We start from the raw sequence: 15,664 nt of genomic DNA, 5'->3' as shown, positions 1-15,664 counted from the left end.
CCTCCGTTTCTTCATCTATAAAGCAGGTTAGTAATAGTACCCATCCCCTTGGGTTGGTGTGAATATAAAATGAATTGGTACATATACGTAAGATACTGAGGACACGTCCAGCAAGTAGTATGTGCTCAGCAAAATGCTGCAAGATTTAAGTGTTGTTTCCAGGAAGGTCTGGTGTAGTCAGGGAGATAGGCTTAAGCACCTACTTAATGAAGTGAGTATGCACTTGGTCCCAGTACAGTGGTTCAGACACAAGGTGGGAGAGAATAGTAACGCATAATAAACGAGACTCATTCCTATAGAGCATACATTCGAGTCTGTGAGGAAAAATACGAGGCCATAGCAAAGAGCAGGGATCTGGGATCAGATAGGTTCTGAAAGTTAGCTCTACCCCGTGTGATCTTGAGTGACTTACTTCACCTCTCTGAGCCTCAGTTTCTTCAGGTGTAAAATGGGGATAACCCAGCACTCACCCCCATAGAATCGTGGTAAAGATAAAATCCAGCCAAGCATAGAAAAGGAAGCGCTCAACACTTGAAGCAGTCATCACTCTTGTTACGAACAAGAACAAATGAGAACTGGGCTGCGGCCGAGCTCTTCGTTGAAACAAGCTCTCGCAGAAAGGGGGGAACTGGGTGCCTGCGAACCGAGTTGGAGCAGAGAGGTCCGAGTTCTGAAGGAAGCCATTGGGTCATCGCTGTGAGGACAAGAAGGTCCCCGGGGCTGGCTCGGTCCAGGCTGAAGACTCAGCCCAGAGGCGCCGGTCTGGAGTCACCTGGCAGGAGCTGCAGATGAAAGTTGGTACCTGAGGTTTGGCCCTGCGAGGGCTGACTCCCTCCCTGGTCTTCAGGACCTCCCCACCCTGCTACGTCGGCAGGGCACTTGGGCAGACTCCTTCACCTCCCGAGCCTTAGAGGGTCCCCAGGTGAGAAGCGGGAACCGTAATGCCTACCTGTGGGACTGAGGGAGCATAGACAGAGCTAAGGAGGCCACCCTGATTTAATCGTCTAGAATGTTGGTCCCCGTGTCCGGCGAGGTTCCTGTGAAGGGGTCATGGCTGTGACCTGAGACAGCTGACCCTGTATTGTATTGCACTGCCTGTAGACAATACAATAGGGAACATCTATTGTTTGGGCCAGGCTCCGTGTGAAGTGCTTTCCTCATGTCAAACTTGCAAGGTTTAACTACGGAGTAGCTGAGACCCAGAGGTGAAGCAACTTGCCCCAAACCACACGGCTGGTTAGTGGGAGAGGCCAAATCCGCCTACGAAGCCAAGAGCGTGGGGCCTAGAAAAGGGCATCAACAGAAAGAGAAGGGGTTTTGTGTGTCCAGCTCACTGTGAGACCAAGTGTTGTTTGCTGAGCCTGCCATGCGGGTCTTCTGTCAACAGAGAGGAGCCGAGCTGTCTGGTGCACAGGCTCAGAGCAATGGACTCGAAGACCTGGGCTCTACCCGTTGTCTGCCGCTTGATAACCGCCTGACTCGTGCTTGGCTTGGCCTCCTTGCTTAACCCTCTGACTTCAAGAGATCATCTGTAAATTGGAGAGGATGAGATGAGAAATTATTAGACGTGATTGTTAGGAATAATGGGACATGTCTGGCCGACAGTCTACCTGTAAGAATCAAACACAAGGGAACATATCTCAGGCAGGTCACTTCTCCGTAGCTTACTTAGCCTCTTCATCTAGAAAGTGAGACTACTAATGGCTGCACGTAGTCTGTGCTCCGTCTTCCCTCATCCACCCAGGGCCGCTGTTCTCCGTTACTTGGCTTTAGTTTACTCCATGGCACATATCACCTGACGTTTTATACATTTACGTGTTCATTGCCTTTTAGCCTAATAGCATGTAAGCTCCAGAGCAGGGGTCTTTCTCTGTTTTGCCCACGTTTGTATCTCCAGTGCTTAGAAAAGTGCCTGGCATATACTAGATATTTAGTGGTTTTTGGTTGAATAAATATTAAATAATGTGGGGGGAAAAAAGAACAAAACGAGTGCAAGGAGGGAGAAAGTGGAGAACTCAGAGTAATCAGAGGTGAGGTCCCTCTTGGGGACCCAGGACAACTAGTCAGTCCATAAGGGAGTAGTCTGTTCTTCTGCCAGGGAGCCCCTCTTCTTTCCTGTATCTGACTAACTCTTTTTCTCTATCAAGACTCAGAACTGGTTGCCTCTACTCCAGGCAGCCTTCCTTGATAACTTCCTACTAGGCAGAAAGGCTGAGGGGATGGACATGTGGTGAGGACATGTCCCCTTGGAGACGTTTATCTTCATGGAGCAGGAACTGAGAATGGTCTAAAGAATTAGTAAGCACGGAGGGTCAGTGATGGGGGTCCTAACCCCAGGATTCCTGAAAGACCTGTGGCCTGGAGGCCTGAATCCTGGTTCCCTCAGCATCTGGGGCAGTGGTTCTCAATGTGTGGGTCTAGAACCCTTTCAGAACTGTTTCTATACTAATAATAAGGTTTTTTTTTTGTTTTTTTGTTTTTTTTTTTTGCCTCTTTCACTGTCATTCTCCCACAAGGACTCAGTGGAGTTTTCCAGAGGTTACATGTGTGATGATGCTATTTGCCGGCTAATGGAACGTGTGCGTAGATATTCGTGTGTGTGTTTTAATAACCACTTTATTGAGTTATAATTCACATTTGCCCATACAATTTGCTCCCGCAAAGTGTACAATCCAATGGTTATTAGTAGATCCACAGAACTGTGCAACTATCTCCACAATCAATTTTTGAAAATTTTTGTCACCCCAAAAAGAAATCCAGCACCCATTAGTCGTTTCTCCATTCCTCCCACTTCTACCCCCATACTGTGACTAATCTACTCTCTTTTCTATAGATTTGTGTCCTGAACATTTCAGATCAAATGGAATCATTCAATATGTGGTCTTTGTGACTGACGTCTTTCACTCAGCATAATGTTTTCAAGGTTCATCCACATTGTAGGATGAATCAGTACTGCATTCCTTTCTATTGGCAAATAATATTCATACTATAGTATATTTATCCATTCATCCATTGAGGGGCATTTGGGTTGTTTCTACTATTACAAATGATGCTTCTTGTGAATATTTGTATGCAAGTTTTTGTGCAGACGTGTGTTTTCATTTCTCTTGAATACATACCTACAAGTGGAATTGCTGGGTCATATGGTAACTCTATATTTAACTTTCTGAGGAACTGCCAGTCTGTTTTCAATGTGGTTGCACTATTTCACATTTCCCCAGCAGTAGATGAGCATTCTGACTTCTCCACATCCTTGCCAACATTATTATCGGTCTTTTTGATTATAGCCATCTTCGTGGTTGTGACGTGGTATCTCATTGAGGTTTTGATTTGCATTTCCCCAATGACTAATGATGTTGAGTATTCTTGTGTTTGTATGTTTAAATGGAATTTAATTTCTAATATAGTAAGTATTGACAGATAGAACTCACGTAAGTAAAAGCTCGTTGTGGTCTTCAGTAATTTTTAAGAGTGTAAAGGTAGCCTAATACCAAAAAGTTCAAGAGCCGTGGGTGGGACCAGGGTTTGGGGCAGGACTTACAGCTCAGTTGGTTTCTGATGGTGGTGTAACAGTCAGATATTGCCTCAGTAGTTCTGACTAACGATCCAGCCACAAACTCAGTGGCTTCAGCAGACATTTAGCTTCATGATCACTGGACTAAGGTCAACTGCAGTGTGCTGGGCTTCACTGGGTGGCTCTGTGTCAGGCCCCATATTGGCTGGGCTTGGTTTCAAGTTTGTTCTGTATGTGTTCATTCTGGGGCCCAGGCTGAAGGGGACATGCTTTTATCTGGGGCATGCTTTTCTCGAGGGCACTCACTAGAGTGAGAGAGTCAAGCAAACCTCACTGGTGCATTTAAAACTTTAGTGCACCATGGTGTCTACGAACCTTCCACTAGCCAAAGCTGGTCATGTGGCCACGCCCACCACCCAGCAGGGAGGGGCAAGAAAACCTCGCCCACTGTGGGAAGGGGAGGGGCCAATGTTTCCTGAAACCTAATCCAAACTTCAGATATAGGGGCTCCAGTGTACGCAAGGCTGGTTCTCTTTTCTCTGACAGAGTGTGTCACCTGTGTAAGACACCTCCCTGTGCCTGTCCCCTGTCCCTGTAAACCACATTTCTATAGCAAGCTGGCTGAACCCTCAAGGTTTCCTGCTGCCAAAGTTGTAAGTTGGGACCTGCAGGCCCACACTCTGTTTTTAAGAACTTCACTTACTTGCCACATATCTAAACTGGTGGTTTTCACATAAGATCCACATTTCTGTCTTATCTTGAAAAATTCTAAAATCTGATCACACTGGGCCCACATTCCTCATGGTGACGTTTGAGCTGAGTAGTCAACACCAACCTGGCGTTCTCAGTTCGCCCATGTTCCCATCACTTCTTACTGCCCTTCACCTGGCTTTCTTCACTCATTTATCTTTTCTATCTGTCCTTTTTAGGCCTCATTTAGGTACCCATTAAACAGTCCCTCCCAATTCTCCTTCTCCTGACCCCTGGCAACCACTAGTCTGCTTTCTTTCTCTGTGGATTATGCATACGAATTTTTAATCACTGCTCTAGATAAACCCAAACTAGTTTGAAAATCAACAGCTATAGCATGATTTTATTTTGGTTAAAATGTATGTGTATATCTATCAGTAACACTTATCTCTAGGTGGATAGGAAAAAATGTCTGAAAAAAACATGCCACAATTCTAAGCAGTAATTATCTCTAGAAATTGAGATCAGAAAACTTTTACTTCTTGATTTACATAATTAACAAATCAAGGGATGAGAGTGTGGGCAACTGTTGCTTTATTTTCGTGTATCCCATTTACCTCCTCTGTATAAAAAGGAAGAAATACAGAAAACACCTGGGACCGTTTAGGCTACAGATAGTGGAGCCTGCCCGCATATGGCCTGTTTATAAGTGGGATAACCAACTAAATCCTTTATTGTTTAAACCATTTGATTCGGGTTATTCCTGTTGCTTGCACCCTAGTTGATAGTCTTTATAACAACTCTTAACAGGCTGGTGCTATTATCATTTTCTACAAGGAGACAGTGACGGAAAGTCACTGTCTAGGGACACCAGCTAATAGATGCACAAGGATTCTTTCCTTGTCCCAAATCCTCTGCAGCTGGGGAAAGGTGGGAAACAAAAGGATGGCGGAGCTCCCTAAATAAACACCTCCTCTCACTTGGGCTCTGACTTTGAGAGAGGGTAAAGCCCAAGCAAGAGGTCACCAGCGAGGAGGGCTCCTACTCAGGGCTGCTGATTGCCAACCTGAGTTTCTGGGCCAGGTGGTCTGGGGAGCTTCCCACGCAGGCAGGCCGCCTCCCTTCTTTGAGAAGGTGGAGTTTGCGCAGTCGGTGTTTTCCTGCCATATTGGGGCTAGTACCTGGCACCTAGCTCAGCCCCAAGCTCTTCTCCGGGACTGGGGTGACAGTGACGGGATGCTGGATCTGGATCTGGACCCCTTCCTATGCCATCTGTCTAGAGGCCCCCTCATTCCCGTAAAACAGGGGAGGAAACCATCATGGAGAAGGGCATGGACTTACCCAGGGTCATTGAGGTAATGTTTTTGGAGCCAGGATTGTAACCTATGTTTCCTGCTGTCAAGTCCTTGGTTTTTTTTTTAATTAAAAAAACCACTTTATTTTTCAATTACAGCTGACATATAATATATTAATTTCAGATGTGTGAGGTCTGATATGTTCATGAAATTGTTGCAAGCCCGTGGCAGTACACAGCAGCCCACGGCTAACCTGGGGGGGCGGGGGGTGCTGACCTTGGGCTGCTGAGCGCAGCCCAGCTCCAGGGGGAGCTGTTGTTCACAACCTTAGCTGTAGAGGCCACCCCTCACTGGCCCATGTAGGAATTGAACCGGCAACCTTGTTGCTCCCAGCTCTCTAACCAACTGAGCTATTGGCGGCCCATAAATGTTTTTTTACATCTAAATATTCCAAACCTTTTTTGCTGAACCATGTGTACGTCTAAGTCACTTGGTATCTAAATACTTCAACTTGCATCTCCTAAGAATAGACATTATCCTAAATAACCTTTCATTATTCCTAATTAACACAAATAACCTATCATCGTCACACGTAAGAAATTTCAGGAGTCTCATCTAAAGTACAGTTTATAGTTAAATTTCTCCCATTTCTTTTTCCTTTTTAAAATTTTTGGTTATGTATGAGTGCGTTTCAATTTAGAAGCCAAAGTTCACGAATTCATTTATTGTTAGATTCCGTTATTCCCTTCTAATCTAAAGAATTTCTGTGCCCTAAAAACATTTTATTTTTATTTATTTTTTACTTTGACCTCTTTTTTCTTTCTTTTTTTTTTAAAGAGTCCAAGTTTAGGCCAGTTTTCTTAAAGCGTGACTTTATGAATTTGTGTGATTTAAATTTTTTTTTCATGATTTGATTCAGAAAACTCCACAATGGATGTATAATTCCAATTGCATCATGTGAAGAATCATATAATATGATGTCTCTGTATAGATTACTGTAATTTTTGCCAACCAAGTATGGCTTTCCATTCCAAATAAATGGGTAATTTGTGATATTGATTTTTAGCATGATTATGGTTAGACATCTATATGTAAAAAATTCATACATATATTATTATCATTTCTCACCTTTGAAGTATGTTGAAACTTGCTTTATTTTATGGCCCAGTATATGGTCAATTTTTATAAATGTTCTGTGTGACTGAAAAAGGAAAGTGTATTTGTAGTTTAAAGTTTATTTCATGTTTTATATATATTTATCTATTTAATTTTGTAAAAAAATGTACTTCTGCAAGTCACTGAAAGGGGTACGTTAGAATCTCCCATTCAGTTTGTGGGTCTCTCTATTTTCCCTTATATTTTATCTATATTTGCTCATATTGAAATCTTTTTATTAGAGGCATATGAATATTTAATGTCTCTATTATTATGTTTATAATACACGTTCACTATAGAAAATTAATAGAAACAAGTACAAATTAAAAATGTATCACTCACAATCAGTAATTCCGACTGTACCATGTCCTTCCACACCTTTATACACACACATACAGTTATTTCTGTTGAGCAAAATGAGATCATATTAAAATTGCTATTTTATAACCTGCCTTTTTCCGTCAGTGGCTATCACATATCACTTGTATAGTTCCCTTTGTGCTGTAGTTGTCTTACATCTATGCATTTACATACATTGAAAACCCCATCCTACAGTGATATAATTTTTCGTTCAACCATCAAACATATTCTAAAGAACGCAACAGGAAAAGATGGCCTATTATATAATAGTTACCCAGATAGTTACCATTTCCTTCACTCCTGATGTTCCAGAGTTTCTTCTGGCATTATCTCCCTTTGGTCTGAAGAATTCCCTTTAGCAAGTCTTTTAGAATAGGTCTGTTGGTGACAACTTCTTTTAGTTTTCTGTCATCTAAAAATGTCTTTATCTCCATTTCCAATCAATATTTTTTCAGGAAATGGAATTTGGGGTTGAATTTTTCTTTTAGCACTGTAAAATACTGTGCCACTTCCTTCTGGCCTCTGTGGTTTCTGGTGAGAAGTCAGTTGAGTCATTGTTCATTGAATCATTGTTCAGGTATTATATAGGTAATAAGTTGTGGGTTTGGGTTTTTATTTTTAGGTGCTTTCAAGTATTTTTTCCTTTGTCTTTAGTTTTTACCAGTTTGATTATGATGAGTTTGGGTGTGGATTTCTTTAGGTTTATTATCTTTGGTGCTCAATGAAATTTTTTATTCCATGGGTTTATGAATGTAGCCCTTTTTCTTCAACATTTTTTCAGCTGTGCACAGCTAGGATGCTGATGACATCATGAATGTCGGAACTTCTGGTCCTTGTTGGTGTGTTCATTTATTTTTCAATCTTTTTCTTTCTGTTATTCAGATTAGATAAATCTATTGCTCCATTGTAAATTCATTTTTTTCTTTCCTCTGTCTTCTCCAGTCTGCTATATTGAGAACTTCCAGCAATATTTTAATTTTAGTTATTATAGTTTTTAGTTCTAACTTTTACTTGGTTCTGCTTTATATCCTCCATATCTCTGCAGTAATTTTCTGTTTTTCCATTTGTTTCAAGAGTGTTTGTGGTTGCTTGTTGGAACATCTGCATAATTATGGCTTTAAAGGCTTTGTCAGATAACTGCAACATCTGTCATCTTGGTGTTGGCATCTGTTGACTTTCTTTTAGAATATGCTGATATACTTAAGCAGGCAATCAACCTAGTTAGCTTTAAGCTTCAAGTTTCTGCCTGCCTGCTGTTATTTGTTTTCCCATTTTTACATATACGTACATGATCTATCTGGCTCAGAAGTGCATTTGTTCCCACTTGAAACAGAAGTGATGTAAGAAAGGTTCTATTATCAACTTTAGTGGTTGTAAATGCATATTATGATAAGCCGTTCCCAGTGGCTTATTTTTGTATTGTATACCTTTATTCTCTGCCTAATTTCCTTTATTTATCAGTAAATAATCCATTTAACACCTATTACGTGCTATGGGCTTATTCAGTGGTGAATGCCGTCAGGATTCTATCTGCCCTTAGGCAGATTTAGGGATAAGAAAATATACTGAACAGGAAATGAGTTAATGAATGAATGCAAGTGTAATTGAGACAGAGTTTTAAAGGCAAGGAATGAGTTTATTCTCTGGAACAGAGAATAAAGGACAGGGATATATTTAGATAGGGCCCAGCAGTTACAGCTGTTCTGAGGAAGACGTTTAACCTGAGACTTAAAAGATGAGAGGAACGTCTATCACAAAGAGCCCAGGCCAGAGGATTCTTGGAAGATGAAACAGTCTGAGCAAAGCATGAAGATATGGAAAAAAGGTTTTATCATGTTCTAGGCAGTGTAAAAGCGATAAGGCATAAAGGATGACAGTGGCGTGATATGAGTTCTTGTTATCTATGGTAAGTTTTTGGATTTTAAGAGTAAAGATGAACCATTCAAAACAGTTTTAAGTATAGATCATTAAACTTTGATCTGCATCAGAATCATCTGATAGAGATGTTAAAAATACAACTTCTTAGGCCTTATTCCTAAAAATTTTGATTCTGTACATCTGAGTTACAAATAATATTTGTAACAAGGTTACCAAATGATTTTGATTAACACCTAAACTTCACAAAATTAACCCTTTGCCATTACAAACATCACCATCTTACATAGACTTTGTTATTGGTGCTCTTCTTGTCCCTTTTCAGACTCTCTTGAAATATTTTAGGTTTAAGTTATTCTTTATTGTGTGTTACAGCCAAATAAAATGTGTTTACTTTCTCCTTTTCTTTCAAATTTGGGGTCAAATTATGGAGAAGTTGTCGAAGTTGTCTCCAGAAAATGACATTTATGAAATAAATTTTCCCAAACAGGATATAAAGCCAGTAAGTAAAACTTGGCCTCAAGACCTCGTTTTAGAAATGACTCAAAATACAGTCATAGATTTGAGGGACTGCAGAGACATCCAGAGGGATAGATCAGTCAAAAGATTATCAGCTGTGAAAAAAATGCCTACTTATAATGATCGTACTTCTTGTATTCACAATACAGATGAGCCACATGAATGTAAAGAGTGTAAAAAGGACTTTAGTCATGGTTCAAATCTTATACAGAATCAGAGTATTCATACTAGAGAGAAACCCTATGAATGAAAGGAATGTGGGAAGGCCTTTAGACTTCATATATAACTTACTCAACATCAGAAATTTCATACTGATGAGAGACCCTTTAAATGTAAAGAATGTGGGAAAGCTTTCAGTTTTCCCACCCAACTTAATCACCATAAGAACACTCACACAGCTGAGAAATCTTTTGAGTGTAAGGAATGTGGGAAGTCCTTTAATTGTAGCTCAAATCTTGTTCAACATCATTATTCATATGGGTACAAAACCATATGGGTGTAAGGAGTGTGGGAAAGGCTTTAATTGTGGTTCAAATCTTGTTCAGCATCAAAAAATTCATTCTAGTGATAAATATTTTGTATGTAAGCAATGTGGGAAGGGCTTTAGTCTCCTGATACAGATAGCTCAACATCAGAACATTCACACTGGTGAGAAATCCTTTGAATGTAAGGAATGTGGGAAGGCCTTTCGACATCATTACCAATTTCTCGGACATTACAGAATTCATACTGGTGAGAAATCCTATGAATGTAAAGAATGTGGGAAGTGCTTTACTCGTGGTAGAGACCGCGGAGTACATCAGAGAATTCATACTGGTGAGAAGCCATATCAATGTAAGGAGTGTGGGAAGGCCTTTAGTCGTAACTCAAATCTTACTCAACATGTTAAAATTGATATTGGCGAGAAACTCTGTGAATGTGAGGAATGTGGAAAGACTTTTAGTTGCAGCTCAAACCTTGTTCAATATGAAAGAATTCATATTGGGGAGAAACCTAATGTAAGAAATGTGGGAAGGCCTTTAGACTTAGCTCAGTCCTTTTTGCACATCAGAGAATTCCTATTGGTGTGAAACCCTATGAATGTGAAGAATGTGGGAAATCCTTTACTGTGAATGGTCAGCTTACAACATGAGAAAATTCACAATCATCAAAAGTCCTATGAATATAAGGAATGTTGGCAAACCTCTGAGTCTGAACAATGTACTCACCTTCAGAGAATTTATACTGGTGAGAAATACTATGAATATAAAAGAATGTGGGAAAACCTTTCATCGTGGTCTGAGATTTGCTCAACAGCACAGTATTCATACTGGTGAAAAACTCAGTGAGTATAAGTAATATGTCAAGATAGTCACAGTAAACACTGTCGATTTAAGAGAAGACATTCTGGTGAGAAAGTTTTTGAATGTAAGGAATATGGGATAGCCTTCCTGTTTGCAGTTTCTTAACCATAAAAGATATTTTATTAGATATGTTACCATCCTAAACAGAAAAGCCTTCAAACTCAAACTAGAGAAAAACTATTATCAGAACAAATGTAAAAAAAAGTCTACCTGAGACACATACTTTATCATCATTGCCACTTCACTACCTGTGTGACATTAGGCTAGATGCTTACCCTCCTATTGCGTCATTTGTAGTAATGTGTACCTGGTAGTGCAATTATGGAATAAATGTGTTATAGTACATATGAAATCATTGAATGTGTGTTGGCACATACCTGTGCTCATAAAGAATAGCTTTTACATTGTTTCATTAGCATTACTGTTATTGATGTCAGAGGAAAATTGTGTTATTGAGAATAATTTAGAAAAGTCTATCCACTCATCCATTATTGTTTTAAATAACTAATTCTGGATAAAATCTAGTTGAAGGTAAAAAAACAAGAGGATTGTCATCAAGAGCTTCTTCCTTAAACTACATTTAAAAAGTTAATGCTGGAAAGAAACCCTATGGATTTCATAAGTGTGGAGATGGTTAAAATACAGCAATTGAAGGATCAGAGTTTTTGAAGTGATTTGCTTATAAAAATTTCAACAGACAGAAAATGTATGATTTATGTTCTCTGTCTAGAAGCTGTTAGATATTAACAAAAATAGCAAAATAAAAACCATCCCACATATATTATCCAACTCTTTATCATGAAAATTGTTACACATGTGGAAAAGTTGAAAGAATAGTTAAATAAACCCCTCACCTAGATTCACAGTTATTAACAACTTGACATGTTTATTTTTTGTTGTACCACTGAGAATGTTTTAGACATCAGTATACTTTATCCCTTATTACATTAGTATCTCCCAAAGGCAATCTCCTATGTAGCCATAGTACTATAATTAACTTTAAGGGAATTATCCATAATTCCATAATATCTATCCTACATTCAGATTTCTTCATTGACCTCTAAAATGCTTTTCATAGCTGTTTATTTTCTAAGGAGATGCTTTCCAGATTCTGCAGTGTATATGCTTATTAGCTCCCTGTGGTCTCAGTCTGGAACAGTGACTCTCAGACTTTCTTGGATATCAGAATCACCTGTGGAACTTGGTAAAAATACAAGGGTCCCATCCCTGTCCTACTTCAGTGAGCCTGGCCCTCTGTTCTTTACTACCAGGGGATTCTGGGGGCACACCAGGGTTATAGAGCCACGGGAATATTTCTCCTCATTTTTTTTGTGGTGTTGACTTTTTGAGAAGTCTTAGAAAATTGTCTGCCATGTCGTGTATTTACATATATATATATATATATATATATATATATGTATGTATGTATGTATATGTATATATGTATGTGTGTGTATATATATATATGGTGATATATATATATATATATATATATATATATATATATGTATGGTGCCATTTAGCCTTGTGCTATCCTTTGTATTTTCTGTACAAAGGAAGTTAGTTCTAGAAGCTCCATTATGTTCGGGTTAGATGTTTTGGGGAAAGAATACTTTGTAGGTTATGCTTGTACGTCATATTGCAACATGTCAGAAAACATTTAAGGACAGGTAGTCACATTGTTAGTGAAACGAAGTTTGATTATTTGGGTAAGATGGCTCTTGGATCTCCATTGTAAAGGTCTAGTTAGCAGTTGGCAAGTAATTTGTGTGGAGAGACTTTGTCATCTCTTTGGAAATTTATAATTGTGTATTTAAACCCTTGACCAAATAGGAAATAAAAAATTGAAATAGACTGTTCAGGAATGAAGAACATTAAAACTTCCACATAACTGAACTTGCTGGATGTGGCTGAACCTAAACTCTGTGCAAAATTAGTATCCTTCAGTGTATACAGGAAACCAAGGTAGTTTTGACCAGAACCTTGGTTTGTGGTTGTTAGCACTCTGTCCCCAGCACCTACTGTGCCTGGCACATGAGAAATTGATAAACTTAAAAAATTTAAGCCTTCAAGTCAAGAGTAAAACAAACAGAACATAAACCAGTATAAGGAAGCAGCATAGTAAAAATGAGGATTAGTGGTTGGGAAACAAACAGACTTCATCCATTTTTTATTTTTTCCAGATTTTTTGAGATATAATTAACATGTACCATTGTATAAATTTAAGGTGTGCAATATCATGATTTATGTATATACTGCAAACGGTCACCACAATGTTAACACACCCCCCACCTCACATAGTTACATTTTCTGTGTGTGATAACTTTTAAGGTCTACTTTTTTGCAACTTTCAAATATACAGTACAGTATTGTTAACTCCGGTCACCATGCTGTTCATTACATTTCCAAAACTTATTTATCTTTTAACTGGAAATTTGTACCTTCTGGCCACCTTCACCCATTTCCCCTAATCCCCACCCCTTGCCACTGGCAACCATCAATCTCTTCTCTGTTTCTATGAGTTCACTATTTTAAGATTCCATATATAAGTGAGATCATCCAACATTTATTCTCTGGATGACTTATTAGCATATGCTCTCAAAGTTCACTTGTCAAAAATGGCAGGATTTCCAGTGTGTGTGTGTATGTGTGTGTATAACATTTTCTTTATCCATTCATCTGTCACTGGACACAAGTTGTTTCAATTTCTTGACTATTGTAAATAATGCTGTAATGAACATGGGGATGCTGATATCTCTTCAAGATCATGATTTCATTTACTTTGGATATATACCCGGAAGTGGAATTGCTGGGTCATAAGGTAGTCCTATATTTAATTTTTTGAAGAACCTCCATACTCTTTCCCATAGTGGCTGCACCAATTTATATTCCCACCACTGTGTGCAAGGATTCCCTTTTATCCACATCCTCTCCAGCATTTATCTCTTGTCCTTTTGATAATAGCCATTCTAAGAGGTGTGAGGTGATATCTCATCGTGGTTTGAACTTGCATTTCCCTGATGATTAGTGATGTCGAACACCTTTTCATGTACCTGTTGGCCATTTGAATATCTTCTTTGGAAAACGTGTCTTCATGTTCTTTGCCCATTTAAAAATTGGACTGTTTGTATTTTTGCTATTGAGTTGTATGAGTTCTTTTTGTATTTTATATATTAACCTTTCATTCAATATGTGGTTTGCAAATATTTTTCCCCCATTTCATAGGTTGTCTTTTCACTTTTTGATCATTTCTCTTGCTGTGCAGAAACTTTTTAGTTTGATGTGTCCCACTTGTTTATTTTTGCTTTTTAAACTTGTGTTTTAGGTGTAATATATATATAAAAAAAATCATTGCCAAGCCCAGTGTCAAGGAGCTTACCCCCTTTGCTTTCTTCAAGGAGTTTTATGGCTTCAGGCCTTATATTTAAGTCTTTAATCCATTTAGAGTTAATTTTTCTGAGTGGTGTAAGAGAGCTCTCTAGTTTCATTCTTTTTAATGTGAACATGAAATTTTACCACATGATTTACTGAAGAGACTTTCTTCTCTATTGAGTGTTTTTGGATCCCTTATCAAATATTAGTTACCATATATGTATGAGTTTATTTCTGGGCTCTAGATAGTGTTCCATTGGTCTGTGTCTGGTTTTATGCCAATACCATACTATTTTGATTACTGTAACTTTATAATATAGTTTGAAATCAGGAAGTGTGATGCCTCTAGCTTTGTCCTTTAAAAATATCGTCTAAGCTATTCTTAGTCTTTTGCATTTCCACATATGTTTCATGTCAACTTATCAATTTCTTCAAATGCCTGTTGGGATTTTGATTAGATTCCATTGACTATAGATCAATTTGGGGAGAACTGACTTCTAAACACTATTGGGTATTCTCATCCATGATAATGGCATATCTTTCCACTTACTTAGCTTCTCTCAGCAAAATTGTGTCATTTTCAGGTAGTGATCCTGCATGTGCTTTTAAAAACTTATTCCTAGGTATTCTATATTCTTTCTTTATAAATGGAACTTTTCTCTTTGAAATTTTGTTTTAATTTGTTTGCTGTGATATAAAAATTCAATTTGATGGAATATATTGTCCTTGAAACTATATATCCTTCCCACAAAGAAAACTCAAGGTTCAAATAATTTCAATGGTAATTTGACCTGATTTAAGAAAGAAATAATATGACTTTTACAATATTTCTTTCAGAAACTAGAGAAAGAAGGAACATTTCCCATCTTATTTTATGTCAACTTAACACTGATAATAGTTGAGAAAGAGATCATAAGAAAAAAAAATTAGACCAATATGAACAATAAACATATACATGAACAATCTCCAAAAATAATTAGCAAATGGAATTCAGCAAAGAGATATATATATATATATATATATATATATATATATATATATATATATATATATATATGTATCATGACCAAGTGGGGCATAACCCAGGAATGCAAGGCTGGTATGACATTCTAAAATTAATCAAAGTAATTCACCACATTAAAGGAGAGAAACCAAAAGATCATGTCAGTTGTTGCTTTTTATGTATTTGACAAAATTCAACACCAATATGATAAAGGATATTTATGGAAAATGAGCAGCTAACATAACACATTATGATAAAATATCGAATGCCTTTTTCTTAAGGTCAGAAACAAGGTCGGCTCTGAGTACTTTTATTTAACACTGTCCTAGTCTGTGCAATAAGGCAAGTAAAGGACATAAAAGAAAATAAAAATGAAAAAGGAACTGTCTTAACAGAGTTCTTGATTGTATTTATACAAAACTCTAAGTAATTTATAAAAAATAATCTCTTCTAGAACTAAGTGAATTTAGCAAGGTCATAAGCTACGAAGTCAATATTTAAAAATTCATTGTATCTTAAAGACGAGTTGTTTCTAGTT

At 38.1% G+C, this 15,664-nt stretch overlaps 1 long non-coding RNA gene across 1 annotated transcript; it reads right to left on the bottom strand.

Moving 5' to 3' along the window:
- Window positions 1-637: 637 nt before the first annotated feature.
- LOC117035118 (uncharacterized) lies at window positions 638-8,680 on the bottom strand. Its single transcript, XR_004425178.1, has 3 exons — window positions 7,301-8,680; window positions 950-1,529; window positions 638-782 (listed from the first exon to the last, which is right to left on the bottom strand). It is a non-coding gene; the product is annotated as an uncharacterized LOC117035118 (long non-coding RNA).
- Window positions 8,681-15,664: the final 6,984 nt, after the last annotated feature.

Source organism: Rhinolophus ferrumequinum, chromosome 15 (genome assembly GCF_004115265.2).
Source record: "Rhinolophus ferrumequinum isolate MPI-CBG mRhiFer1 chromosome 15, mRhiFer1_v1.p, whole genome shotgun sequence".
Taxonomy (NCBI): Eukaryota; Metazoa; Chordata; class Mammalia; order Chiroptera; family Rhinolophidae; genus Rhinolophus; species Rhinolophus ferrumequinum.
The sequence above is the reverse complement of the archived record's forward strand: the minus strand, read 5'-3'. Positions and strand labels throughout refer to the sequence as shown.